We start from the raw sequence: 27,976 nt of genomic DNA, 5'->3' as shown, positions 1-27,976 counted from the left end.
TGTCAGACAGTGTCTGAGAGTGACAGAGAGTGTCAGAGAGTGATAGAGAGTGTCAGAGAGTGTCTGAGAGTGTCTGAGAGTGTCTGAGAGTGTCAGAGAGTGATAGAGAGTGATAGAGTGATAGAGAGTGTCAGAGAGTGATAGAGAGTGTCAGAGAGTGTCTGAGAGTGTCAGAGAGTGTCTGAGAGTGTCAGAGTGTGATAGAGAGTGATAGAGTGTCAGAGAGTGTCAGAGAGTGTCAGACAGTGTCAGAGAGTGATAGAGAGTGTCAGAGAGTGATAGAGAGTGTCAGAGAGTGTCTGAGAGTGTCTGAGAGTGTCAGAGAGTGATAGAGAGTGTCAGAGAGTGTCAGACAGTGTCAGAGAGTGACAGAGAGTGTCAGAGAGTGATAGAGAGTGTCAGAGAGTGTCTGAGAGTGTCTGAGAGTGTCTGAGAGTGTCAGAGAGTGATAGAGAGTGATAGAGTGATAGAGAGCGTCAGAGAGTGATAGAGAGTGTCAGAGAGTGTCTGAGAGTGTCAGAGAGTGTCTGAGAGTGTCAGAGAGTGATAGAGAGTGATAGAGTGTCAGAGAGTGATAGAGACTGTCAGAGAGTGTCAGAGAGTGTCAGAGAGTGTCAGAGAGTGATAGAGAGTGTCAGAGAGTGTCAAAGAGTGTCAGAGAGTGTCAGAGAGTGAAAGAGAGTGTCAGAGAGTGTCTGAGAGTGTCAGAGAGTGTCTGAGAGTGTCAGAGAGTGATAGAGAGTGATAGAGATTGTCAGAGAGTGTCAGACAGTGTCAGAGAGTGATAGAGAGTGTCAGAGAGTGTCAGACAGTGTCAGAGAGTGATAGAGAGTGTCAGAGAGTGTCTGAGAGTGTCAGAGAGGGTCTGAGAGTGTCAGAGAGTGATAGAGAGTGATAGAGAGTGTCAGAGAGTGTCAGACAGTGTCAGAGAGTGATAGAGAGTGTCAGAGAGTGATAGAGAGTGTCAGAGAGTGTCTGAGAGTGTCTGAGAGTGTCAGAGAGTGATAGAGAGTGTCAGAGAGTGTCAGACAGTGTCAGAGAGTGACAGAGAGTGTCAGAGAGTGATAGAGAGTGTCAGAGAGTGTCTGAGAGTGTCTGAGAGTGTCTGAGAGTGTCAGAGAGTGATAGAGAGTGATAGAGAGATAGAGAGTGTCAGAGAGTGATAGAGAGTGTCAGAGAGTGTCTGAGAGTGTCAGAGAGTGTCTGAGAGTGTCAGAGAGTGATAGAGAGTGATAGAGTGTCAGAGAGTGTCAGAGAGTGTCAGACAGTGTCAGAGAGTGATAGAGAGTGTCAGAGAGTGTCTGAGAGTGTCTGAGAGTGTCAGAGAGTGATAGAGAGTGTCAGAGAGTGTCAGACAGTGTCAGAGAGTGACAGAGAGTGTCAGAGAGTGATAGAGAGTGTCAGAGAGTGTCTGAGAGTGTCTGAGAGTGTCAGAGAGTGATAGAGAGTGATAGAGTGATAGAGAGTGTCAGAGAGTGTCTGAGAGTGTCAGCGAGTGTCAGAGAGTGACAGAGAGTGTCAGAGAGTGATAGAGAGTGTCAGAGAGTGATAGAGAGTGTCAGAGAGTGTCTGAGAGTGTCTGAGAGTGTCTGAGAGTGTCAGAGAGTGATAGAGAGTGATAGAGTGATAGAGAGTGTCAGAGAGTAATAGAGAGTGTCAGAGAGTGTCTGAGAGTGTCAGAGAGTGTCTGAGAGTGTCAGAGAGTGATAGAGAGTGATAGAGTGTCAGAGAGTGTCAGAGAGTGTCAGACAGTGTCAGAGAGTGATAGAGAGTGTCAGAGAGTGTCTGAGAGTGTCTGAGAGTGTCAGAGAGTGATAGAGAGTGTCAGAGAGTGTCAGACAGTGTCAGAGAGTGACAGAGAGTGTCAGAGAGTGATAGAGAGTGTCAGAGAGTGTCTGAGAGTGTCTGAGAGTGTCTGAGAGTTTCAGAGAGTGATAGAGAGTGATAGAGTGATAGAGAGTGTCAGAGAGTGTCTGAGAGTGTCAGAGAGTGTCTGAGAGTGTCAGAGAGTGATAGAGAGTGATAGAGTGTCAGAGAGAGATAGAGAGTGTCAGAGAGTGTCAGAGAGTGTCAGAGAGTGTCAGAGAGTGATAGAGAGTGTCAGAGAGTGATAGAGAGTGTCAGAGAGTGTCTGAGAGTGTCAGAGAGTGTCTGAGAGAGTCTGAGAGTGTCAGAGAGTGATAGAGAGTGATAGAGATTGTCAGAGAGTGTCAGACAGTGTCCGAGAGTGACAGAGAGTGTCAGAGAGTGTCAGACAGTGTCAGAGAGTGATAGAGAGTGATAGAGAGTTTCAGAGAGCGTCTGAGAGTGTCAGAGAGTGATAGAAAGTGTCAGAGAGTGTCTGAGAGTGTCAGAGAGGGTCTGAGAGTGTCAGAGAGTGATAGAGAGTGATAGAGAGTGTCAGAGAGTGTCAGAGAGTTTCAGACAGTGTCAGAGAGTGATAGAGAGTGTCAGAGAGTGATAGAGAGTGTCAGAGAGTGTCTGAGAGTGTCTGAGAGTGTCAGAGAGTGATAGAGAGTGATAGAGAGTGTCAGAGAGTGTCAGACAGTGTCAGAGAGTGACAGAGAGTGTCTGAGAGTGTCTGAGAGTGTCAGAGAGTGATAGAGAGTGTCAGAGAGTGTCAGACAGTGTCAGAGAGTGACAGAGAGTGTCAGAGAGTGATAGAGAGTGTCAGAGAGTGTCTGAGAGTGTCTGAGAGTGTCAGAGAGTGATAGAGAGTGATAGAGTGATAGAGAGTGATAGAGAGTGTCAGAGAGTGTCAGACAGTGTCAGAGAGTGATACAGAGTGTCTGAGAGTGTCGGAGAGTGTCAGATAGTGTCTGAGAGTGTCAGAGAGTGATAGAGAGTGATAGAGTGATAGAGAGTGTCAGAGAGTGATAGAGAGTGTCAGAGAGTGTCTGAGAGTGTCAGAGAGTGTCAGACAGTGTCAGAGAGTGATAGAGAGTGATAGAGAGTGTCAGAGAGTGTCAGACAGTGTCAGAGAGTGATAGAGAGTGTCAGAGAGTGTCTGAGAGTGTCAGAGAGTGTCTGAGAGTGTCAGAGAGTGATAGAGAGTGATAGAGTGATAGAGAGTGTCAGAGAGTGATAGAAAGTGTCAGAGAGTGTCTGAGAGTGTCAGAGAGTGTCTGAGAGTGTCAGAGAGTGATAGAGAGTGATAGAGTGTCAGAGAGTGATAGAGAGTGTCAGAGAGTGTCAGAGAGTGTCAGAGAGTGTCTGAGAGTGTCAGAGAGTGATAGAGAGTGTCAGAGAGTGTCTGAGAGTGTCAGAGAGTGTCTGAGAGTGTCAGAGAGTGATAGAGAGTGATAGAGATTGTCAGAGAGTGTCAGACAGTGTCAGAGAGTGATAGAGAGTGTCAGAGAGTGTCAGACAGTGTCAGAGAGTGATAGAGAGTGATAGAGAGTTTCAGAGAGTCTCAGAGAGTGTCTGAGAGTGTCAGAGAGTGATAGAGAGTGTCAGAGAGTGTCTGAGAGTGTCAGAGAGGTTCTGAGAGTGTCAGAGAGTGATAGAGAGTGATAGAGAGTGTCAGAGGGTGTCAGACAGTGTCAAAGAGTGATAGAGAGTGTCAGAGAGTGATAGAGAGTGTCAGAGAGTGTCTGAGAGTGTCTGAGAGTGTCAGAGAGTGATAGAGAGTGTCAGAGAGTGTCAGACAGTGTCTGAGAGTGACAGAGAGTGTCAGAGAGTGATAGAGAGTGTCAGAGAGTGTCTGAGAGTGTCTGAGAGTGTCTGAGAGTGTCAGAGAGTGATAGAGAGTGATAGAGTGATAGAGAGTGTCAGAGAGTGATAGAGAGTGTCAGAGAGTGTCTGAGAGTGTCAGAGAGTGTCTGAGAGTGTCAGAGTGTGATAGAGAGTGATAGAGTGTCAGAGAGTGTCAGAGAGTGTCAGACAGTGTCAGAGAGTGATAGAGAGTGTCAGAGAGTGATAGAGAGTGTCAGAGAGTGTCTGAGAGTGTCTGAGAGTGTCAGAGAGTGATAGAGAGTGTCAGAGAGTGTCAGACAGTGTCAGAGAGTGACAGAGAGTGTCAGAGAGTGATAGAGAGTGTCAGAGAGTGTCTGAGAGTGTCTGAGAGTGTCTGAGAGTGTCAGAGAGTGATAGAGAGTGATAGAGTGATAGAGAGCGTCAGAGAGTGATAGAGAGTGTCAGAGAGTGTCTGAGAGTGTCAGAGAGTGTCTGAGAGTGTCAGAGAGTGATAGAGAGTGATAGAGTGTCAGAGAGTGATAGAGACTGTCAGAGAGTGTCAGAGAGTGTCAGAGAGTGTCAGAGAATGATAGAGAGTGTCAGAGAGTGTCAAAGAGTGTCAGAGAGTGTCAGAGAGTGAAAGAGAGTGTCAGAGAGTGTCTGAGAGTGTCAGAGAGTGTCTGAGAGTGTCAGAGAGTGATAGAGAGTGATAGAGATTGTCAGAGAGTGTCAGACAGTGTCAGAGAGTGATAGAGAGTGTCAGAGAGTGTCAGACAGTGTCAGAGAGTGATAGAGAGTGTCAGAGAGTGTCTGAGAGTGTCAGAGAGGGTCTGAGAGTGTCAGAGAGTGATAGAGAGTGATAGAGAGTGTCAGAGAGTGTCAGACAGTGTCAGAGAGTGATAGAGAGTGTCAGAGAGTGATAGAGAGTGTCAGAGAGTGTCTGAGAGTGTCTGAGAGTGTCAGAGAGTGATAGAGAGTGTCAGAGAGTGTCAGACAGTGTCAGAGAGTGACAGAGAGTGTCAGAGAGTGATAGAGAGTGTCAGAGAGTGTCTGAGAGTGTCTGAGAGTGTCTGAGAGTGTCAGAGAGTGATAGAGAGTGATAGAGAGATAGAGAGTGTCAGAGAGTGATAGAGAGTGTCAGAGAGTGTCTGAGAGTGTCAGAGAGTGTCTGAGAGTGTCAGAGAGTGATAGAGAGTGATAGAGTGTCAGAGAGTGTCAGAGAGTGTCAGACAGTGTCAGAGAGTGATAGAGAGTGTCAGAGAGTGTCTGAGAGTGTCTGAGAGTGTCAGAGAGTGATAGAGAGTGTCAGAGAGTGTCAGACAGTGTCAGAGAGTGACAGAGAGTGTCAGAGAGTGATAGAGAGTGTCAGAGAGTGTCTGAGAGTGTCTGAGAGTGTCAGAGAGTGATAGAGAGTGATAGAGTGATAGAGAGTGTCAGAGAGTGTCTGAGAGTGTCAGCGAGTGTCAGAGAGTGACAGAGAGTGTCAGAGAGTGATAGAGAGTGTCAGAGAGTGATAGAGAGTGTCAGAGAGTGTCTGAGAGTGTCTGAGAGTGTCTGAGAGTGTCAGAGAGTGATAGAGAGTGATAGAGTGATAGAGAGTGTCAGAGAGTAATAGAGAGTGTCAGAGAGTGTCTGAGAGTGTCAGAGAGTGTCTGAGAGTGTCAGAGAGTGATAGAGAGTGATAGAGTGTCAGAGAGTGTCAGAGAGTGTCAGACAGTGTCAGAGAGTGATAGAGAGTGTCAGAGAGTGTCTGAGAGTGTCTGAGAGTGTCAGAGAGTGATAGAGAGTGTCAGAGAGTGTCAGACAGTGTCAGAGAGTGACAGAGAGTGTCAGAGAGTGATAGAGAGTGTCAGAGAGTGTCTGAGAGTGTCTGAGAGTGTCTGAGAGTTTCAGAGAGTGATAGAGAGTGATAGAGTGATAGAGAGTGTCAGAGAGTGTCTGAGAGTGTCAGAGAGTGTCTGAGAGTGTCAGAGAGTGATAGAGAGTGATAGAGTGTCAGAGAGAGATAGAGAGTGTCAGAGAGTGTCAGAGAGTGTCAGAGAGTGTCAGAGAGTGATAGAGAGTGTCAGAGAGTGATAGAGAGTGTCAGAGAGTGTCTGAGAGTGTCAGAGAGTGTCTGAGAGAGTCTGAGAGTGTCAGAGAGTGATAGAGAGTGATAGAGATTGTCAGAGAGTGTCAGACAGTGTCCGAGAGTGACAGAGAGTGTCAGAGAGTGTCAGACAGTGTCAGAGAGTGATAGAGAGTGATAGAGAGTTTCAGAGAGCGTCTGAGAGTGTCAGAGAGTGATAGAAAGTGTCAGAGAGTGTCTGAGAGTGTCAGAGAGGGTCTGAGAGTGTCAGAGAGTGATAGAGAGTGATAGAGAGTGTCAGAGAGTGTCAGAGAGTTTCAGACAGTGTCAGAGAGTGATAGAGAGTGTCAGAGAGTGATAGAGAGTGTCAGAGAGTGTCTGAGAGTGTCTGAGAGTGTCAGAGAGTGATAGAGAGTGATAGAGAGTGTCAGAGAGTGTCAGACAGTGTCAGAGAGTGACAGAGAGTGTCTGAGAGTGTCTGAGAGTGTCAGAGAGTGATAGAGAGTGTCAGAGAGTGTCAGACAGTGTCAGAGAGTGACAGAGAGTGTCAGAGAGTGATAGAGAGTGTCAGAGAGTGTCTGAGAGTGTCTGAGAGTGTCAGAGAGTGATAGAGAGTGATAGAGTGATAGAGAGTGTCAGAGAGTGTCTGAGAGTGTCAGCGAGTGTCAGAGAGTGACAGAGAGTGTCAGAGAGTGATAGAGAGTGTCAGAGAGTGATAGAGAGTGTCAGAGAGTGTCTGAGAGTGTCTGAGAGTGTCTGAGAGTGTCAGAGAGTGATAGAGAGTGATAGAGTGATAGAGAGTGTCAGAGAGTAATAGAGAGTGTCAGAGAGTGTCTGAGAGTGTCAGAGAGTGTCTGAGAGTGTCAGAGAGTGATAGAGAGTGATAGAGTGTCAGAGAGTGTCAGAGAGTGTCAGACAGTGTCAGAGAGTGATAGAGAGTGTCAGAGAGTGTCTGAGAGTGTCTGAGAGTGTCAGAGAGTGATAGAGAGTGTCAGAGAGTGTCAGACAGTGTCAGAGAGTGACAGAGAGTGTCAGAGAGTGATAGAGAGTGTCAGAGAGTGTCTGAGAGTGTCTGAGAGTGTCTGAGAGTTTCAGAGAGTGATAGAGAGTGATAGAGTGATAGAGAGTGTCAGAGAGTGTCTGAGAGTGTCAGAGAGTGTCTGAGAGTGTCAGAGAGTGATAGAGAGTGATAGAGTGTCAGAGAGAGATAGAGAGTGTCAGAGAGTGTCAGAGAGTGTCAGAGAGTGTCAGAGAGTGATAGAGAGTGTCAGAGAGTGATAGAGAGTGTCAGAGAGTGTCTGAGAGTGTCAGAGAGTGTCTGAGAGAGTCTGAGAGTGTCAGAGAGTGATAGAGAGTGATAGAGATTGTCAGAGAATGTCAGACAGTGTCCGAGAGTGACAGAGAGTGTCAGAGAGTGTCAGACAGTGTCAGAGAGTGATAGAGAGTGATAGAGAGTTTCAGAGAGCGTCTGAGAGTGTCAGAGAGTGATAGAAAGTGTCAGAGAGTGTCTGAGAGTGTCAGAGAGGGTCTGAGAGTGTCAGAGAGTGATAGAGAGTGATAGAGAGTGTCAGAGAGTGTCAGAGAGTTTCAGACAGTGTCAGAGAGTGATAGAGAGTGTCAGAGAGTGTCAGACAGTGTCAGAGAGTGACAGAGAGTGTCAGAGAGTGATAGAGAGTGTCAGAGAGTGTCTGAGAGTGTCTGAGAGTGTCTGAGAGTTTCAGAGAGTGATAGAGAGTGATAGAGTGATAGAGAGTGTCAGAGAGTGTCTGAGAGTGTCAGAGAGTGTCTGAGAGTGTCAGAGAGTGATAGAGAGTGATAGAGTGTCAGAGAGAGATAGAGAGTGTCAGAGAGTGTCAGAGAGTGTCAGAGAGTGTCAGAGAGTGATAGAGAGTGTCAGAGAGTGATAGAGAGTGTCAGAGAGTGTCTGAGAGTGTCAGAGAGTGTCTGAGAGAGTCTGAGAGTGTCAGAGAGTGATAGAGAGTGATAGAGATTGTCAGAGAGTGTCAGACAGTGTCCGAGAGTGACAGAGAGTGTCAGAGAGTGTCAGACAGTGTCAGAGAGTGATAGAGAGTGATAGAGAGTTTCAGAGAGCGTCTGAGAGTGTCAGAGAGTGATAGAAAGTGTCAGAGAGTGTCTGAGAGTGTCAGAGAGGGTCTGAGAGTGTCAGAGAGTGATAGAGAGTGATAGAGAGTGTCAGAGAGTGTCAGAGAGTTTCAGACAGTGTCAGAGAGTGATAGAGAGTGTCAGAGAGTGATAGAGAGTGTCAGAGAGTGTCTGAGAGTGTCTGAGAGTGTCAGAGAGTGATAGAGAGTGATAGAGAGTGTCAGAGAGTGTCAGACAGTGTCAGAGAGTGACAGAGAGTGTCTGAGAGTGTCTGAGAGTGTCAGAGAGTGATAGAGAGTGTCAGAGAGTGTCAGACAGTGTCAGAGAGTGACAGAGAGTGTCAGAGAGTGATAGAGAGTGTCAGAGAGTGTCTGAGAGTGTCTGAGAGTGTCAGAGAGTGATAGAGAGTGATAGAGTGATAGAGAGTGTCAGAGAGTGTCTGAGAGTGTCAGCGAGTGTCAGAGAGTGACAGAGAGTGTCAGAGAGTGATAGAGAGTGTCAGAGAGTGATAGAGAGTGTCAGAGAGTGTCTGAGAGTGTCTGAGAGTGTCTGAGAGTGTCAGAGAGTGATAGAGAGTGATAGAGTGATAGAGAGTGTCAGAGAGTAATAGAGAGTGTCAGAGAGTGTCTGAGAGTGTCAGAGAGTGTCTGAGAGTGTCAGAGAGTGATAGAGAGTGATAGAGTGTCAGAGAGTGTCAGAGAGTGTCAGACAGTGTCAGAGAGTGATAGAGAGTGTCAGAGAGTGTCTGAGAGTGTCTGAGAGTGTCAGAGAGTGATAGAGAGTGTCAGAGAGTGTCAGACAGTGTCAGAGAGTGACAGAGAGTGTCAGAGAGTGATAGAGAGTGTCAGAGAGTGTCTGAGAGTGTCTGAGAGTGTCTGAGAGTTTCAGAGAGTGATAGAGAGTGATAGAGTGATAGAGAGTGTCAGAGAGTGTCTGAGAGTGTCAGAGAGTGTCTGAGAGTGTCAGAGAGTGATAGAGAGTGATAGAGTGTCAGAGAGAGATAGAGAGTGTCAGAGAGTGTCAGAGAGTGTCAGAGAGTGTCAGAGAGTGATAGAGAGTGTCAGAGAGTGATAGAGAGTGTCAGAGAGTGTCTGAGAGTGTCAGAGAGTGTCTGAGAGAGTCTGAGAGTGTCAGAGAGTGATAGAGAGTGATAGAGATTGTCAGAGAATGTCAGACAGTGTCCGAGAGTGACAGAGAGTGTCAGAGAGTGTCAGACAGTGTCAGAGAGTGATAGAGAGTGATAGAGAGTTTCAGAGAGCGTCTGAGAGTGTCAGAGAGTGATAGAAAGTGTCAGAGAGTGTCTGAGAGTGTCAGAGAGGGTCTGAGAGTGTCAGAGAGTGATAGAGAGTGATAGAGAGTGTCAGAGAGTGTCAGAGAGTTTCAGACAGTGTCAGAGAGTGATAGAGAGTGTCAGAGAGTGATAGAGAGTGTCAGAGAGTGTCTGAGAGTGTCAGAGAGTGTCAGAGAGTGATAGAGAGTGATAGAGAGTGTCAGAGAGTGTCAGACAGTGTCAGAGAGTGACAGAGAGTGTCAGAGAGTGATAGAGAGTGTCAGAGAGTGTCTGAGAGTGTCTGAGAGTGTCTGAGAGTGTCAGAGAGTAATAGAGAGTGTCAGAGAGTGTCAGACAGTGTCAGAGAGTGATAGAGAGTGTCAGAGAGTGATAGAGAGTGATAGAGAGTGTCAGAGAGTGTCAGAGAGTGTCTGAGAGTGTCAGTGAGTGTCTGAGAGTGTCAGAGAGTGATGGAGAGTGATAGAGTGTCACAGAGTGTCAGAGAGTGATAGCGAGTGTCAGAGAGTGTCAGACAGTGTCAGAGAGTGATAGAGAGTGTCAGAGAGTGTCAGACAGTGTCAGAGAGTGATAGAGAGTGATAGAGAATGTCAGAGAGTGTCAGACAGTGTCAGAGAGTGATAGAGAGTGTCAGAGAGTGATAGAGAGTGATAGAGAGTGTCAGAGAGTGTCAGAGAGTGTCTGAGAGTGTCAGTGAGTGTCTGAGAGTGTCAGAGAGTGATGGAGAGTTATAGAGTGTCACAGAGTGTCTGAGAGTGTCTGAGAGTGTCTGAGAGTGTCAGAGAGTGATAGAGAGTGTCAGAGAGTGATAGAGAGTGTCAGAGAGTGTCAGACAGTGTCAGAGAGTGATAGAGAGTGATAGAGAGTGTCAGAGAGTGTCAGACAGTGTCAGAGAGTGATAGAGAGTGTCAGAGAGTGATAGAGAGTGATAGAGAGTGTCAGAGAGTGTCAGAGAGTGTCTGAGAGTGTCAGTGAGTGTCTGAGAGTGTCAGAGAGTGATGGAGAGTGATAGAGTGTCACAGAGTGTCAGAGAGTGATAGCGAGTGTCAGAGAGTGATAGAGAGTGTCAGAGAGTGTCAGACAGTGTCAGAGAGTGATAGAGAGTGATAGAGAGTTTCAGAGAGTCTCAGAGAGTGTCTGAGAGTGTCAGAGAGTGATAGAGAGTGTCAGAGAGTGTCTGAGATTGTCAGAGAGGGTCTGAGAGTGTCAGAGAGTGATAGAGAGTGATAGAGAGTGTCAGAGAGTGTCAGACAGTGTCAGAGAGTGATAGAGAGTGTCAGAGAGTGATAGAGAGTGTCAGAGAGTGTCTGAGAGTGTCTGAGAGTGTCAGAGAGTGATAGAGAGTGTCAGAGAGTGTCAGACAGTGTCAGAGAGTGACAGAGAGTGTCAGAGAGTGATAGAGAGTGTCAGAGAGTGTCTGAGAGTGTCTGAGAGTGTCTGAGAGTGTCAGAGAGTGATAGAGAGTGATAGAGTGATAGAGAGTGTCAGAGAGTGATAGAGAGTGATAGAGTGTGTCTGAGAGTGTCAGACAGTGTCAGAGAGTGATAGAGAGTGTCAGAGAGTGTCTGAGAGTGTCAGAGAGTGATAGAGAGTGTCAGAGAGTGTCAGACAGTGTCAGAGAGTGACAGAGAGTGTCAGAGAGTGATAGAGAGTGTCAGAGAGTGTCTGAGAGTGTCTGAGAGTGTCTGAGAGTGTCAGAGAGTGATAGAGAGTGATAGAGTGATAGAGAGTGTCAGAGAGTGTCTGAGAGTGTCAGAGAGTGTCTGAGAGTGTCAGAGAGTGATAGAGAGTGATAGAGTGTCAGAGAGAGATAGAGAGTGTCAGAGAGTGTCAGAGAGTGTCAGAGAGTGTCAGAGAGTGATAGAGAGTGTCAGAGAGTGATAGAGAGTGTCAGAGAGTGATAGAGAGTGTCAGAGAGTGTCTGAGAGTGTCTGAGAGTGTCTGAGAGTGTCTGAGAGTGTCAGAGAGTGATAGAGAGTGATAGAGTGATAGAGAGTGTCAGAGAGTGATAGAGAGTGTCAGAGAGTGTCTGAGAGTATCAGAGAGTGTCTGAGAGTGTCAGAGAGTGATAGAGAGTGATAGAGTGTCAGAGAGTGTCAGAGAGTGTCAGACAGTGTCAGAGAGTGATAGAGAGTGTCAGAGAGTGTCTGAGAGTGTCTGAGAGTGTCAGAGAGTGATAGAGAGTGTCAGAGAGTGTCAGAGAGTGTCAGACAGTGTCAGAGAGTGACAGAGAGTGTCAGAGAGTGATAGAGAGTGTCAGAGAGTGTCTGAGAGTGTCTGAGAGTGTCAGAGAGTGATAGAGAGTGATAGAGTGATAGAGAGTGTCAGAGAGTGTCTGAGAGTGTCAGAGAGTGTCTGAGAGTGTCAGAGAGTGATAGAGAGTGATAGAGTGTCAGAGAGAGATAGAGAGTGTCAGAGAGTGTCAGAGACTGTCAGAGAGTGTCAGAGAGTGATAGAGAGTGTCAGAGAGTGATAGAGAGTGTCAGAGAGTGTCTGAGAGTGTCAGAGAGTGTCTGAGAGAGTCTGAGAGTGTCAGAGAGTGATAGAGAGTGATAGAGATTGTCAGAGAGTGTCAGACAGTGTCCGAGAGTGATAGAGAGTGTCAGAGAGTGTCAGACAGTGTCAGAGAGTGATAGAGAGTGATAGAGAGTTTCAGAGAGCGTCTGAGAGTGTCAGAAAGTGATAGAAAGTGTCAGAGAGTGTCTGAGAGTGTCAGAGAGGGTCTGAGAGTGTCAGAGAGTGATAGAGAGTGATAGAGAGTGTCAGAGAGTGTCAGAGAGTTTCAGACAGTGTCAGAGAGTGATAGAGAGTGTCAGAGAGTGATAGAGAGTGTCAGAGAGTGTCTGAGAGTGTCTGAGAGTGTCAGAGAGTGATAGAGAGTGATAGAGAGTGCCAGAGAGTGTCAGACAGTGTCAGAGAGTGACAGAGAGTGTCAGCGAGTGATAGAGAGTGTCAGAGAGTGTCTGAGAGTGTCTGAGAGTGTCTGAGAGTGTCAGAGAGTGATAGAGAGTGTCAGAGAGTGTCAGACAGTGTCAGAGAGTGATAGAGAGTGTCAGAGAGTGATAGAGAGTGTCAGAGAGTGTCAGAGAGTGTCTGAGAGTGTCAGTGAGTGTCTGAGAGTGTCAGAGAGTGATGGAGAGTGATAGAGTGTCACAGAGTGTCAGAGAGTGATAGCGAGTGTCAGAGAGTGTCAGACAGTGTCAGAGAGTGATAGAGAGTGTCAGAGAGTGTCAGACAGTGTCAGAGAGTGATAGAGAGTGATAGAGAATGTCAGAGAGTGTCAGACAGTGTCAGAGAGTGATAGAGAGTGTCAGAGAGTGATAGAGAGTGATAGAGAGTGTCAGAGAGTGTCAGAGAGTGTCTGAGAGTGTCAGTGAGTGTCTGAGAGTGTCAGAGAGTGATGGAGAGTTATAGAGTGTCACAGAGTGTCTGAGAGTGTCTGAGAGTGTCTGAGATTGTCAGAGAGTGATAGAGAGTGTCAGAGAGTGTCAGAGAGTGATAGAGAGTGTCAGAGAGTGTCAGACAGTGTCAGAGAGTGATACAGAGTGATAGAGAGTGTCAGAGAGTGTCAGACAGTGTCAGAGAGTGACAGAGAGTGTCAGAGAGTGATAGAGAGTGTCAGAGAGTGTCTGAGAGTGTCTGAGAGTGTCTGAGAGTGTCAGAGAGTGATAGAGAGTGATAGAGTGATAGAGAGTGTCAGAGAGTGTCTGAGAGTGTCAGCGAGTGTCAGAGAGTGACAGAGAGTGTCAGAGAGTGATAGAGAGTGTCAGAGAGTGATAGAGAGTGTCAGAGAGTGTCTGAGAGTGTCTGAGAGTGTCAGAGAGTGATAGAGAGTGATAGAGTGATAGAGAGTGTCAGAGAGTAATAGAGAGTGTCAGAGAGTGTCTGAGAGTGTCAGAGAGTGTCTGAGAGTGTCAGAGAGTGATAGAGAGTGATAGAGTGTCAGAGAGTGTCAGAGAGTGTCAGACAGTGTCAGAGAGTGATAGAGAGTGTCAGAGAGTGTCTGAGAGTGTCTGAGAGTGTCAGAGAGTGATAGAGAGTGTCAGAGAGTGTCAGACAGTGTCAGAGAGTGACAGAGAGTGTCAGAGAGTGATAGAGAGTGTCAGAGAGTGTCTGAGAGTGTCTGAGAGTGTCTGAGAGTTTCAGAGAGTGATAGAGAGTGATAGAGTGATAGAGAGTGTCAGAGAGTGTCTGAGAGTGTCAGAGAGTGTCTGAGAGTGTCAGAGAGTGATAGAGAGTGATAGAGTGTCAGAGAGAGATAGAGAGTGTCAGAGAGTGTCAGAGAGTGTCAGAGAGTGTCAGAGAGTGATAGAGAGTGTCAGAGAGTGATAGAGAGTGTCAGAGAGTGTCTGAGAGTGTCAGAGAGTGTCTGAGAGAGTCTGAGAGTGTCAGAGAGTGATAGAGAGTGATAGAGATTGTCAGAGAGTGTCAGACAGTGTCCGAGAGTGACAGAGAGTGTCAGAGAGTGTCAGACAGTGTCAGAGAGTGATAGAGAGTTTCAGAGAGCGTCTGAGAGTGTCAGAGAGTGATAGAAAGTGTCAGAGAGTGTCTGAGAGTGTCAGAGAGGGTCTGAGAGTGTCAGAGAGTGATAGAGAGTGATAGAGAGTGTCAGAGAGTGTCAGAGAGTGTCAGACAGTGTCAGAGAGTGATAGAGAGTGTCAGAGAGTGATAGAGAGTGTCAGAGAGTGTCTGAGAGTGTCTGAGAGTGTCAGAGAGTGATAGAGAGTGATAGAGAGTGTCAGAGAGTGTCAGACAGTGTCAGAGAGTGACAGAGAGTGTCAGAGAGTGATAGAGAGTGTCAGAGAGTGTCTGAGAGTGTCTGAGAGTGTCTGAGAGTGTCAGAGAGTAATAGAGAGTGTCAGAGAGTGTCAGACAGTGTCAGAGAGTGATAGAGAGTGTCAGAGAGTGATAGAGAGTGATAGAGAGTGTCAGAGAGTGTCAGAGAGTGTCTGAGAGTGTCAGTGAGTGTCTGAGAGTGTCAGAGAGTGATGGAGAGTGATAGAGTGTCACAGAGTGTCAGAGAGTGATAGCGAGTGTCAGAGAGTGTCAGACAGTGTCAGAGAGTGATAGAGAGTGTCAGAGAGTGTCAGACAGTGTCAGAGAGTGATAGAGAGTGATAGAGAATGTCAGAGAGTGTCAGACAGTGTCAGAGAGTGATAGAGAGTGTCAGAGAGTGATAGAGAGTGATAGAGAGTGTCAGAGAGTGTCAGAGAGTGTCTGAGAGTGTCAGTGAGTGTCTGAGAGTGTCAGAGAGTGATGGAGAGTTATAGAGTGTCACAGAGTGTCTGAGAGTGTCTGAGAGTGTCTGAGAGTGTCAGAGAGTGATAGAGAGTGTCAGAGAGTGATAGAGAGTGTCAGAGAGTGTCAGACAGTGTCAGAGAGTGATAGAGAGTGATAGAGAGTGTCAGAGAGTGTCAGACAGTGTCAGAGAGTGATAGAGAGTGTCAGAGAGTGATAGAGAGTGATAGAGAGTGTCAGAGAGTGTCAGAGAGTGTCTGAGAGTGTCAGTGAGTGTCTGAGAGTGTCAGAGAGTGATGGAGAGTGATAGAGTGTCACAGAGTGTCAGAGAGTGATAGCGAGTGTCAGAGAGTGATAGAGAGTGTCAGAGAGTGTCAGACAGTGTCAGAGAGTGATAGAGAGTGATAGAGAGTTTCAGAGAGTCTCAGAGAGTGTCTGAGAGTGTCAGAGAGTGATAGAGAGTGTCAGAGAGTGTCTGAGATTGTCAGAGAGGGTCTGAGAGTGTCAGAGAGTGATAGAGAGTGATAGAGAGTGTCAGAGAGTGTCAGACAGTGTCAGAGAGTGATAGAGAGTGTCAGAGAGTGATAGAGAGTGTCAGAGAGTGTCTGAGAGTGTCTGAGAGTGTCAGAGAGTGATAGAGAGTGTCAGAGAGTGTCAGACAGTGTCAGAGAGTGACAGAGAGTGTCAGAGAGTGATAGAGAGTGTCAGAGAGTGTCTGAGAGTGTCTGAGAGTGTCTGAGAGTGTCAGAGAGTGATAGAGAGTGATAGAGTGATAGAGAGTGTCAGAGAGTGATAGAGAGTGATAGAGTGTGTCTGAGAGTGTCAGACAGTGTCAGAGAGTGATAGAGAGTGTCAGAGAGTGTCTGAGAGTGTCTGAGAGTGTCAGAGAGTGATAGAGAGTGTCAGAGAGTGTCAGACAGTGTCAGAGAGTGACAGAGAGTGTCAGAGAGTGATAGAGAGTGTCAGAGAGTGTCTGAGAGTGTCTGAGAGTGTCTGAGAGTGTCAGAGAGTGATAGAGAGTGATAGAGTGATAGAGAGTGTCAGAGAGTGTCTGAGAGTGTCAGAGAGTGTCTGAGAGTGTCAGAGAGTGATAGAGAGTGATAGAGTGTCAGAGAGAGATAGAGAGTGTCAGCGAGTGTCAGAGAGTGTCAGAGAGTGTCAGAGAGTGATAGAGAGTGTCAGAGAGTTATAGAGAGTGTCAGAGAGTGATAGAGAGTGTCAGAGAGTGTCTGAGAGTGTCTGAGATTGTCTGAGAGTGTCAGAGAGTGATAGAGAGTGATAGAGTGATAGAGAGTGTCAGAGAGTGATAGAGAGTGTCAGAGAGTGTCTGAGAGTGTCAGAGAGTGTCTGAGAGTGTCAGAGAGTGATAGAGAGTGATAGAGTGTCAGAGAGTGTCAGAGAGTGTCAGACAGTGTCAGAGAGTGATAGAGAGTGTCAGAGAGTGTCTGAGAGTGTCTGAGAGTGTCAGAGAGTGATAGAGAGTGTCAGAGAGTGTCAGAGAGTGTCAGACGGTGTCAGAGAGTGACAGAGAGTGTCAGAGAGTGATAGAGAGTGTCAGAGAGTGTCTGAGAGTGTCTGAGAGTGTCAGAGAGTGATAGAGAGTGGTAGAGTGATAGAGAGTGTCAGAGAGTGTCTGAGAGTGTCAGAGAGTGTCTGAGAGTGTCAGAGAGTGATAGAGAGTGATAGAGTGTCAGAGAGAGATAGAGAGTGTCAGAGAGTGTCAGAGACTGTCAGAGAGTGTCAGAGAGTGATAGAGAGTGTCAGAGAGTGATAGAGAGTGTCAGAGAGTGTCTGAGAGTGTCAGAGAGTGTCTGAGAGAGTCTGAGAGTGTCAGAGAGTGATAGAGAGTGATAGAGATTGTCAGAGAGTGTCAGACAGTGTCCGAGAGTGATAGAGAGTGTCAGAGAGTGTCAGACAGTGTCAGAGAGTGATAGAGAGTGATAGAGAGTTTCAGAGAGCGTCTGAGAGTGTCAGAAAGTGATAGAAAGTGTCAGAGAGTGTCTGAGAGTGTCAGAGAGGGTCTGAGAGTGTCAGAGAGTGATAGAGAGTGATAGAGAGTGTCAGAGAGTGTCAGAGAGTTTCAGACAGTGTCAGAGAGTGATAGAGAGTGTCAGAGAGTGATAGAGAGTGTCAGAGAGTGTCTGAGAGTGTCTGAGAGTGTCAGAGAGTGATAGAGAGTGATAGAGAGTGTCAGAGAGTGTCAGACAGTGTCAGAGAGTGACAGAGAGTGTCAGCGAGTGATAGAGAGTGTCAGAGAGTGTCTGAGAGTGTCTGAGAGTGTCAGAGAGTGTCAGAGAGTGATAGAGAGTGTCAGAGAGTGTCAGACAGTGTCAGAGAGTGATAGAGAGTGTCAGAGAGTGATAGAGAGTGATAGAGTGTGTCAGAGAGTGTCAGAGAGTGTCTGAGAGTGTCAGTGAGTGTCTGAGAGTGTCAGAGAGTGATGGAGAGTGATAGAGTGTCACAGAGTGTCAGAGAGTGATAGCGAGTGTCAGAGAGTGTCAGACAGTGTCAGAGAGTGATAGAGAGTGTCAGAGAGTGTCAGACAGTGTCAGAGAGTGATAGAGAGTGATAGAGAATGTCAGAGAGTGTCAGACAGTGTTAGAGAGTGATAGAGAGTGTCAGAGAGTGATAGAGAGTGATAGAGAGTGTCAGAGAGTGTCAGAGAGTGTCTGAGAGTGTCAGTGAGTGTCTGAGAGTGTCAGAGAGTGATGGAGAGTTATAGAGTGTCACAGAGTGTCTGAGAGTGTCTGAGAGTGTCTGAGATTGTCAGAGAGTGATAGAGAGTGTCAGAGAGTGTCAGAGAGTGATAGAGAGTGTCAGAGAGTGTCAGACAGTGTCAGAGAGTGATACAGAGTGATAGAGAGTGTCAGAGAGTGTCAGACAGTGTCAGAGAGTGATAGAGAGTGTCAGAGAGTGATAGAGAGTGATAGAGAGTGTCAGAGAGTGTCAGAGAGTGTCTGAGAGTGTCAGTGAGTGTCTGAGAGTGTCAGAGAGTGATGGAGAGTGATAGAGTGTCACAGAGTGTCAGAGAGTGATAGCGAGTGTCAGAGAGTGATAGAGAGTGTCAGAGAGTGTCAGACAGTGTCAGAGAGTGATAGAGAGTGATAGAGAGTTTCAGAGAGTCTCAGAGAGTGTCTGAGAGTGTCAGAGAGTGATAGAGAGTGTCAGAGAGTGTCTGAGAGTGTCAGAGAGGGTCTGAGAGTGTCAGAGAGTGATAGAGAGTGATAGAGAGTGTCAGAGAGTGTCAGACAGTGTCAGAGAGTGATAGAGAGTGTCAGAGGGTGATAGAGAGTGTCAGAGAGTGTCTGAGAGTGTCTGAGAGTGTCAGAGAGTGATAGAGAGTGTCAGAGAGTTTCAGACAGTGTCAGAGAGTGACAGAGAGTGTCAGAGAGTGATAGAGAGTGTCAGAGAGTGTCTGAGAGTGTCTGAGAGTGTCTGAGAGTGTCAGAGAGTGATAGAGAGTGATAGAGTGATAGAGAGTGTCAGAGAGTGATAGAGAGTGTCAGAGAGTGTCTGAGAGTGTCAGAGAGTGTCTGAGAGTGTCAGAGAGTGATAGAGAGTGATAGAGTGTCAGAGAGTGTCAGACAGTGTCAGAGAGTGTCAGAGAGTGTCAGAGAGTGTCTGAGAGTGTCTGAGAGTGTCAGAGAGTGATAGAGAGTGTCAGAGAGTGTCAGACAGTGTCAGAGAGTGACAGAGAGTGTCAGAGAGTGATAGAGAGTGTCAGAGAGTGTCTGAGAGTGTCTGAGAGTGTCTGAGAGTGTCAGAGAGTGATAGAGAGTGATAGAGTGATAGAGAGTGTCAGAGACTGTCTGAGAGTGTCAGAGAGTGTCTGAGAGTGTCAGAGAGTGATAGAGAGTGATAGAGTGTCCGAGAGTGATAGAGAGTGTCAGAGAGTGTCAGACAGTGTCAGAGAGTGATAGAGAGTGATAGAGAGTTTCAGAGAGTCTCAGAGAGCGTCTGAGAGTGTCAGAGAGTGATAGAAAGTGTCAGAGAGTGTCTGAGAGTGTCAGAGAGGGTCTGAGAGTGTCAGAGAGTGATAGAGAGTGATAGAGAGTGTCAGAGAGTGTCAGAGAGTTTCAGACAGTGTCAGAGAGTGATAGAGAGTGTCAGAGAGTGATAGAGAGTGTCAGAGAGTGTCTGAGAGTGTCTGAGAGTGTCAGAGAGTGATAGAGAGTGATAGAGAGTGTCAGAGAGTGTCAGACAGTGTCAGAGAGTGACAGAGAGTGTCAGAGAGTGATAGAGAGTGTCCGAGAGTGTCTGAGAGTGTCTGAGAGTGTCTGAGATTGTCAGAGAGTGATAGAGAGTGTCAGAGAGTGTCAGACAGTGTCAGAGAGTGATAGAGAGTGTCAGAGAGTGATAGAGAGTGATAGAGAGTGTCAGAGAGTGTCAGAGAGTGTCTGAGAGTGTCAGTGAGTGTCTGAGAGTGTCAGAGAGTGATGGAGAGTGATAGAGTGTCACAGAGTGTCAGAGAGTGATAGCGAGTGTCAGAGAGTGTCAGACAGTGTCAGAGAGTGATAGAGAGTGTCAGAGAGTGTCAGACAGTGTCAGAGAGTGATAGAGAGTGATAGAGAATGTCAGAGATTGTCAGACAGTGTCAGAGAGTGATAGAGAGAGTCAGAGAGTGATAGAGAGTGATAGAGAGTGTCAGAGAGTGTCAGAGAGTGTCTGAGAGTGTCAGTGAGTGTCTGAGAGTGTCAGAGAGTGATGGAGAGTTATAGAGTGTCACAGAGTGTCTGAGAGTGTCTGAGAGTGTCTGAGAGTGTCAGAGAGTGATAGAGAGTGTCAGAGAGTGTCAGAGAGTGATAGAGAGTGTCAGAGAGTGTCAGACAGTGTCAGAGAGTGATAGAGAGTGATAGAGAGTGTCAGAGAGTGTCAGACAGTGTCAGAGAGTGATAGAGAGTGTCAGAGAGTGATAGAGAGTGATAGAGAGTGTCAGAGAGTGTCAGAGAGTGTCTGAGAGTGTCAGTGAGTGTCTGAGAGTGATAGAGAGTGTCAGAGAGTGATAGAGAGTGTCAGAGAGTGATAGAGAGTGTCAGAGAGTGTCTGAGAGAGTCTGAGAGTGTCAGAGAGTGATAGAGAGTGTCAGAGAGTGTCAGACAGTGTCAGAGAGTGACAGAGAGTGTCAGAGAGTGATAGAGAGTGTCAGAGAGTGATGGAGAGTGATAGAGTGTCACAGAGTGTCAGAGAGTGATAGCGAGTGTCAGAGAGTGATAGAGAGTGTCAGAGAGTGATAGAGAGTGTCAGAGAGTGTCTGAGAGAGTCTGAGAGTGTCAGAGAGTGATAGAGAGTGTCAGAGAGTGTCAGACAGTGTCAGAGAGTGACAGAGAGTGTCAGAGAGTGATAGAGAGTGTCAGAGAGTGTCTGAGAGTGTCTGAGAGTGTCTGAGAGTGTCTGAGAGTGTCAGAGAGTGTCAGAGAGTGATAGAGAGTGTCAGAGAGTGTCAGACAGTGTCAGAGAGTGATAGAGAGTGATAGAGAGTGTCAGAGAGTGTCAGACAGTGTCAGAGAGTGATAGAGAGTGTCAGAGAGTGATAGAGAGTGATAGAGAGTGATAGAGAGTGTCAGAGAGTGTCAGAGAGTGTCAGAGAGTGATAGAGAGTGATAGAGAGTGTCAGAGAGTGATGGAGAGTGTCAGAGAGTGTCTGGGAGTGTCAGAGAGTGTCTGAGAGTGTCAGAGAGTGATAGAGAGTGATAGAGTGTGTCATAAAGTGATAGAGAGTGTCAGAGAGTGTCAGACAGTGTCAGAGAGTGATAGAGAGTGATAGAGAGTGTCAGAGAGTGTCAGACAGTGTCAGAGAGTGATACAGAGTGTCAGAGAGTGTCGGAGAGTGTCAGAGAGTGTCTGAGAGTGTCAGAGAGTGATAGAGAGTGATAGAGAGTGTCAGAGAGTGATAGAGAGTGTCAGAGAGTGTCTGAGAGTGTCAGAGAGTGTCAGACAGTGTCAGAGAGTGATAGAGAGTGATAGAGAGTGTCAGAGAGTGTCAGACAGTGTCAGAGAGTGATAGAGAGTGTCAGAGAGTGTCTGAGAGTGTCAGAGAGTGTCTGAGAGTGTCAGAGAGTGATAGAGAGTGATAGAGTGATAGAGAGTGTCAGAGAGTGATAGAGAGTGTCAGAGAGTGTCTGAGAGTGTCAGAGAGTGTCTGAGAGTGTCAGAGAGTGATAGAGAGTGATAGAGTGTCAGAGAGTGATAGAGAGTGTCAGAGAGTGTCAGAGAGTGTCAGAGAGTGTCTGAGAGTGTCAGAGAGTGATAGTGAGTGTCAGAGAGTGTCTGAGAGTGTCAGAGAGTGTCTGAGAGTGTCAGAGAGTGATAGAGAGTGATAGAGATTGTCAGAGAGTGTCAGACAGTGTCAGAGAGTGATAGAGAGTGTCAGAGAGTGTCAGACAGTGTCAGAGAGTGATAGAGAGTGATAGAGAGTTTCAGAGAGTCTCAGAGAGTGTCTGAGAGTGTCAGAGAGTGATAGAGAGGGTCTGAGAGTGTCAGAGAGTGATAGAGAGTGATAGAGAGTGTCAGAGGGTGTCAGACAGTGTCAGAGAGTGATAGAGAGTGTCAGAGAGTGATAGAGAGTGTCAGAGAGTGTCTGAGAGTGTCTGAGAGTGTCAGAGAGTGATAGAGAGTGTCAGAGAGTGTCAGACAGTGTCTGAGAGTGACAGAGAGTGTCAGAGAGTGATAGAGAGTGTCAGAGAGTGTCTGAGAGTGTCTGAGAGTGTCTGAGAGTGTCAGAGAGTGATAGAGAGTGATAGAGTGATAGAGAGTGTCAGAGAGTGATAGAGAGTGTCAGAGAGTGTCTGAGAGTGTCAGAGAGTGTCTGAGAGTGTCAGAGAGTGATAGAGAGTGATAGAGAGTCAGAGAGTGTCAGAGAGTGTCAGACAGTGTCAGAGAGTGATAGAGAGTGTCAGAGAGTGATAGAGAGTGTCAGAGAGTGTCTGAGAGTGTCTGAGAGTGTCAGAGAGTGATAGAGAGTGTCAGAGAGTGTCAGACAGTGTCAGAGAGTGACAGAGAGTGTCAGAGAGTGATAGAGAGTGTCAGAGAGTGTCTGAGAGTGTCTGAGAGTTTCTGAGAGTGTCAGAGAGTGATAGAGAGTGAGAGAGTGATAGAGAGCGTCAGAGAGTGATAGAGAGTGTCAGAGAGTGTCTGAGAGTGTCAGAGAGTGTCTGAGAGTGTCAGAGAGTGATAGAGAGTGATAGAGTGTCAGAGAGTGATAGAGAGTGTCAGAGAGTGTCAGAGAGTGTCAGAGAGTGTCAGAGAGTGATAGAGAGTGTCAGAGAGTGTCAAAGAGTGTCTGAGAGTGTCAGAGAGTGAAAGAGAGTGTCAGAGAGTGTCTGAGAGTGTCAGAGAGTGTCTGAGAGTGTCAGAGAGTGATAGAGAGTGATAGAGATTGTCAGAGAGTGTCAGACAGTGTCAGAGAGTGATAGAGAGTGTCAGAGAGTGTCAGACAGTGTCAGAGAGTGATAGAGAGTGATAGAGAGTTTCAGAGAGTCTCAGAGAGTGTCTGAGAGTGTCAGAGAGTGATAGAGAGTGTCAGAGAGTGTCTGAGAGTGTCAGAGAGGGTCTGAGAGTGTCAGAGAGTGATAGAGAGTGATAGAGAGTGTCAGAGAATGTCAGACAGTGTCAGAGAGTGATAGAGAGTGTCAGAGAGTGATAGAGAGTGTCAGAGAGTGTCTGAGAGTGTCTGAGAGTGTCAGAGAGTGATAGAGAGTGTCAGAGAGTGTCAGACAGTGTCAGAGAGTGACAGAGAGTGTCAGAGAGTGATAGAGAGTGTCAGAGAGTGTCTGAGAGTGTCTGAGAGTGTCAGAGAGTGATAGAGAGTGATAGAGTGATAGAGAGTGTCAGAGAGTGATAGAGAGTGTCAGAGAGTGTCTGAGAGTGTCAGAGAGTGTCTGAGAGTGTCAGAGAGTGATAGAGAGTGATAGAGTGTCAGAGAGTGTCAGAGAGTGTCAGACAGTGTCAGAGAGTGATAGAGAGTGTCAGAGAGTGTCTGAGAGTGTCTGAGAGTGTCAGAGAGTGATAGAGAGTGTCAGAGAGTGTCAGACAGTGTCAGAGAGTGACAGAGAGTGTCAGAGAGTGATAGAGAGTGTCAGAGAGTGTCTGAGAGTGTCTGAGAGTGTCAGAGAGTGATAGAGAGTGATAGAGTGATAGAGAGTGTCAGAGAGTGTCTGAGAGTGTCAGAGAGTGTCTGAGAGTGTCAGAGAGTGATAGAGAGTGATAGAGTGTCAGAGAGAGATAGAGAGTGTCAGAGAGTGTCAGAGAGTGTCAGAGAGTGTCAGAGAGAGATAGAGAGTGTCAGAGAGTGATAGAGAGTGTCAGAGAGTGTCTGAGAGTGTCAGAGAGTGTCTGAGAGAGTCTGAGAGTGTCAGAGAGTGATAGAGAGTGATAGAGATTGTCAGAGAGTGTCAGACAGTGTCAGAGAGTGTCTGAGAGTGTCAGAGAGTGTCAGACAGTGTCAGAGAGTGATAGAGAGTGATAGAGAGTTTCAGAGAGTCTCAGAGAGCGTCTGAGAGTGTCAGAGAGTGATAGAAAGTGTCAGAGAGTGTCTGAGAGTGTCAGAGAGGGTCTGAGAGTGTCAGAGAGTGATAGAGAGTGATAGAGAGTGTCAGAGAGTGTCAGAGAGTTTCAGACAGTGTCAGAGAGTGATAGAGAGTGTCAGAGAGTGATAGAGAGTGTCAGAGAGTGTCTGAGAGTGTCTGAGAGTGTCAGAGAGTGATAGAGAGTGATAGAGAGTATCAGAGAGTGTCAGACAGTGTCAGAGAGTGACAGAGAGTGTCAGAGAGTGATAGAGAGTGTCAGAGAGTGTCTGAGAGTGTCTGAGAGTGTCTGAGAGTGTCAGAGAGTGATAGAGAGTGTCAGAGAGTGTCAGAGATTGATAGAGAGTGTCAGAGAGTGTCAGACAGTGTCAGAGAGTGGTAGAGAGTGATAGAGAGTGTCAGAGAGTGTCAGACAGTGTCAGAGAGTGATAGAGAGTGTCAGAGAGTGATAGAGAGTGATAGAGAGTGTCAGAGAGTGTCAGAGAGTGTCTGAGAGTGTCAGTGAGTGTCTGAGAGTGTCAGAGAGTGATGGAGAGTGATAGAGTGTCACAGAGTGTCAGAGAGTGATAGCGAGTGTCAGAGAGTGTCAGACAGTGTCAGAGAGTGATAGAGAGTGTCAGAGAGTGTCAGACAGTGTCAGAGAGTGATAGAGAGTGATAGAGAGTGTCAGAGAGTGTCAGACAGTGTCAGAGAGTGATAGAGAGTGTCAGAGAGTGATAGAGAGTGATAGAGAGTGTCAGAGAGTGTCAGAGAGTGTCAGAGAGTGTCTGAGAGTGTCAGTGAGTGTCTGAGAGTGTCAGAGAGTGATGGAGAGTTATAGAGTGTCTGAGAGTGTCAGAGAGTGATAGAGAGTGTCAGAGAGTGTCAGACCGTGTCAGAGAGTGACAGAGAGTGTCAGAGAGTGATAGAGAGTGTCAGAGAGTGTCTGAGAGTGTCTGAGAGTGTCTGAGAGTGTCAGAGAGTGATAGAGAGTGATAGAGTGATAGAGAGTGTCAGAGAGTGATAGAGAGTGTCAGAGAGTGTCTGAGAGTGTCAGAGAGTGTCTGAGAGTGTCAGAGTGTGATAGAGAGTGATAGAGTGTCAGAGAGTGTCAGAGAGTGTCAGACAGTGTCAGAGAGTGATAGAGAGTGTCAGAGAGTGTCTGAGAGTGTCTGAGAGTGTCAGAGAGTGATAGAGAGTGTCAGAGATTGTCAGACAGTGTCAGAGAGTGACAGAGAGTGTCAGAGAGTGATAGAGAGTGTCAGAGAGTGTCTGAGAGTGTCTGAGAGTGTCTGAGAGTGTCTGAGAGTGTCAGAGAGTGATAGAGAGTGATAGAGTGATAGAGAGTGTCAGAGAGTGTCTGAGAGTGTCAGAGAGTGTCTGAGAGTGTCAGAGAGTGATAGAGAGTGATAGAGTGTCAGAGAGAGATAGAGAGTGTCAGAGAGTGTCAGAGAGTGTCAGAGAGTGTCAGAGAGTGATAGAGAGTGTCAGAGAGTGATAGAGAGTGTCAGAGAGTGTCTGAGAGTGTCAGAGAGTGTCTGAGAGAGTCTGAGAGTGTCAGAGAGTGATAGAGATTGTCAGAGAGTGTCAGACAGTGTCAGAGAGTGATAGAGAGTGTCAGAGAGTGTCAGACAGTGTCAGAGAGTGATAGAGAGTGATAGAGAGTTTCAGAGAGTCTCAGAGAGCGTCTGAGAGTGTCAGAGAGTGATAGAAAGTGTCAGAGAGTGTCTGAGAGTGTCAGAGAGGGTCTGAGAGTGTCAGAGAGTGATAGAGAGTGATAGAGAGTGTCAGAGAGTGTCAGAGAGTTTCAGACAGTGTCAGAGAGTGATAGAGAGTGTCAGAGAGTGATAGAGAGTGTCAGAGAGTGTCTGAGTGTGTCTGAGATTGTCAGAGAGTGATAGAGAGTGATAGAGAGTATCAGAGAGTGTCAGACAGTGTCAGAGAGTGACAGAGAGTGTCAGAGAGTGATAGAGAGTGTCAGAGAGTGTCTGAGAGTGTCTGAGAGAGTCTGAGAGTGTCAGAGAGTGATAGAGAGTGTCAGAGAGTGTCAGAGAGTGATAGAGAGTGTCAGAGAGTGTCAGACAGTGTCAGAGAGTGATAGAGAGTGATAGAGAGTGTCAGAGAGTGTCAGACAGTGTCAGAGAGTGATAGAGAGTGTCAGAGAGTGATAGAGAGTGTCAGAGAGTGTCAGAGAGTGTCTGAGAGTGTCAGTGAGTGTCTGAGAGTGTCAGAGAGTGATGGAGAGTGATAGAGTGTCACAGAGTGTCAGAGAGTGATAGCGAGTGTCAGAGAGTGTCAGACAGTGTCAGAGAGTGATAGAGAGTGTCAGAGAGTGTCAGACAGTGTCAGAGAGTGATAGAGAGTGATAGAGAGTGTCAGAGAGTGTCAGACAGTGTCAGAGAGTGATAGAGAGTGTCAGAGAGTGATAGAGAGTGATAGAGAGTGATAGAGAGTGTCAGAGAGTGTCAGAGAGTGTCTGAGAGTGTCAGTGAGTGTCTGAGAGTGTCAGAGAGTGATGGAGAGTTATAGAGTGTCACAGAGTGTCTGAGAGTGTCTGAGAGTGTCAGAGAGTGATAGAGAGTGTCAGAGAGTGTCAGAGAGTGATAGAGAGTGTCAGAGAGTGTCAGACAGTGTCAGAGAGTGATAGAGAGTGATAGAGAGTGTCAGAGAGTGTCAGACAGTGTCAGAGAGTGATAGAGAGTGTCAGAGAGTGATAGAGAGTGATAGAGAGTGTCAGAGAGTGTCAGAGAGTGTCTGAGAGTGTCAGTGAGTGTCTGAGAGTGTCAGAGAGTGATGGAGAGTGATAGAGTGGCACAGAGTGTCAGAGAGTGATAGCGAGTGTCAGAGCGTGATAGAGAGTGTCAGAGAGTGATAGAGAGTGTCAGAGAGTGTCTGAGAGAGTCTGAGAGTGTCAGAGAGTGATAGAGAGTGTCAGAGAGTGTCAGACAGTGTCAGAGAGTGACAGAGAGTGTCAGAGAGTGATAGAGAGTGTCTGAGAGTGTCTGAGAGTGTCTGAGAGTGTCAGAGAGTGTCAGAGAGTGTCAGAGAGTAATAGAGAGTGTCAGAGAGTGTCAGACAGTGTCAGACAGTGTCAGAGAGTGATAGAGAGTGATAGAGAGTGTCAGAGAGTGTCAGACAGTGTCAGAGAGTGATAGAGAGTGTCAGAGAGTGATAGAGAGTGATAGAGAGTGATAGAGAGTGTCAGAGAGTGTCAGAGAGTGTCAGAGAGTGATAGAGAGTGATAGAGAGTGTCAGAGAGTGATGGAGAGTGTCAGAGAGTGTCTGGGAGTGTCAGAGAGTGTCTGAGAGTGTCAGAGAGTGATAGAGAGTGATAGAGAGTGTCAGAGAGTGTCATAGAGTGATAGAGAGTGTCAGAGAGTGTCAGACAGTGTCAGAGAGTGATAGAGAGTGATAGAGAGTGTCAGAGAGTGTCAGACAGTGTCAGAGAGTGATAGAGAGTGTCAGAGAGTGTCTGAGAGTGTCAGAGAGTGTCTGAGAGTGTCAGAGAGTGATAGAGAGTGATAGAGTGATAGAGAGTGTCAGAGGGTGATAGAGAGTGTCAGAGAGTGTCTGAGAGTGTCAGAGAGTGTCAGACAGTGTCAGAGAGTGATAGAGAGTGATAGAGAGTGTCAGAGAGTGTCAGACAGTGTCAGAGAGTGATAGAGAGTGTCAGAGAGTGTCTGAGAGTGTCAGAGAGTGTCTGAGAGTGTCAGAGAGTGATAGAGAGTGATAGAGTGATAGAGAGTGTCAGAGAGTGATAGAGAGTGTCAGAGAGTGTCTGAGAGTGTCAGAGAGTGTCTGAGAGTGTCAGAGAGTGATAGAGAGTGATAGAGTGTCAGAGAGTGATAGAGAGTGTCAGAGAGTGTCAGAGAGTGTCAGAGAGTGTCAGAGAGTGTCAGAGAGTGTCAGAGAGTGATAGAGAGTGTCAGAGAGTGTCTGAGAGTGTCAGAGAGTGTCTGAGAGTGTCAGAGAGAGATAGAGAGTGATAGAGATTGTCAGAGAGTGTCAGACAGTGTCAGAGAGTGATAGAGAGTGTCAGAGAGTGTCAGACAGTGTCAGAGAGTGATAGAGAGTGATAGAGAGTTTCAGAGAGTCTCAGAGAGTGTCTGAGAGTGTCAGAGAGTGATAGAGAGTGTCAGAGAGTGTCTGAGAGTGTCAGAGAGGGTCTGAGAGTGTCAGAGAGTGATAGAGAGTGATAGAGAGTGTCAGAGAGTGTCAGACAGTGTCAGAGAGTGATAGAGAGTGTCAGAGAGTGATAGAGAGTGTCAGAGAGTGTCTGAGAGTGTCTGAGAGTGTCAGAGAGTGATAGAGAGTGTCAGAGAGTGTCAGACAGTGTCAGAGAGTGACAGAGAGTGTCAGAGAGTGACAGAGAGTGTCTGAGAGTGTCTGAGAGTGTCAGAGAGTGATAGAGAGTGATAGAGTGATAGAGAGTGTCAGAGAGTGATAGAGAGTGTCAGAGAGTGTCTGAGAGTGTTAGAGAGTGTCTGAGAGTGTCAGAGAGTGATAGAGAGTGATAGAGTGTCAGAGAGTGTCAGACAGTGTCAGAGAGTGATAGAGAGTGTCAGAGAGTGATAGAGAGTGTCAGAGAGTGTCTGAGAGTGTCTGAGAGTGTCAGAGAGTGATAGAGAGTGTCAGAGAGTGTCAGACAGTGTCAGAGAGTGACAGAGAGTGTCAGAGAGTGATAGAGAGTGTCAGAGAGTGTCTGAGAGTGTCTGAGAGTGTCTGAGAGTGTCAGAGAGTGATAGAGAGTGATAGAGTGATAGAGAGTGTCAGAGAGTGATAGAGAGTGTCAGAGAGTGTCTGAGAGTGTCAGAGAGTGTCTGAGAGTGTCAGAGAGTGATAGAGAGTGATAGAGTGTCAGAGAGTGATAGAGAGTGTCAGAGAGTGTCAGAGAGTGTCAGAGAGTGTCAGAGAGTGATAGAGAGTGTCAGAGAGTGATAGAGAGTGTCAGAGAGTGTCTGAGAGTGTCAGAGAGTGTCTGAGAGTGTCTGAGAGTGATAGAGAGTGATAGAGATTGTCAGAGAGTGTCAGACAGTGTCAGAGAGTGATAGAGAGTGTCAGAGAGTGTCAGACAGTGTCAGAGAGTGATAGAGAGTGATAGAG

Source organism: Heterodontus francisci, chromosome 10 (assembly GCF_036365525.1).
Source record: "Heterodontus francisci isolate sHetFra1 chromosome 10, sHetFra1.hap1, whole genome shotgun sequence".
NCBI lineage: Eukaryota > Metazoa > Chordata > Chondrichthyes > Heterodontiformes > Heterodontidae > Heterodontus > Heterodontus francisci.
Note: the sequence above shows the minus strand (reverse complement) of the source record.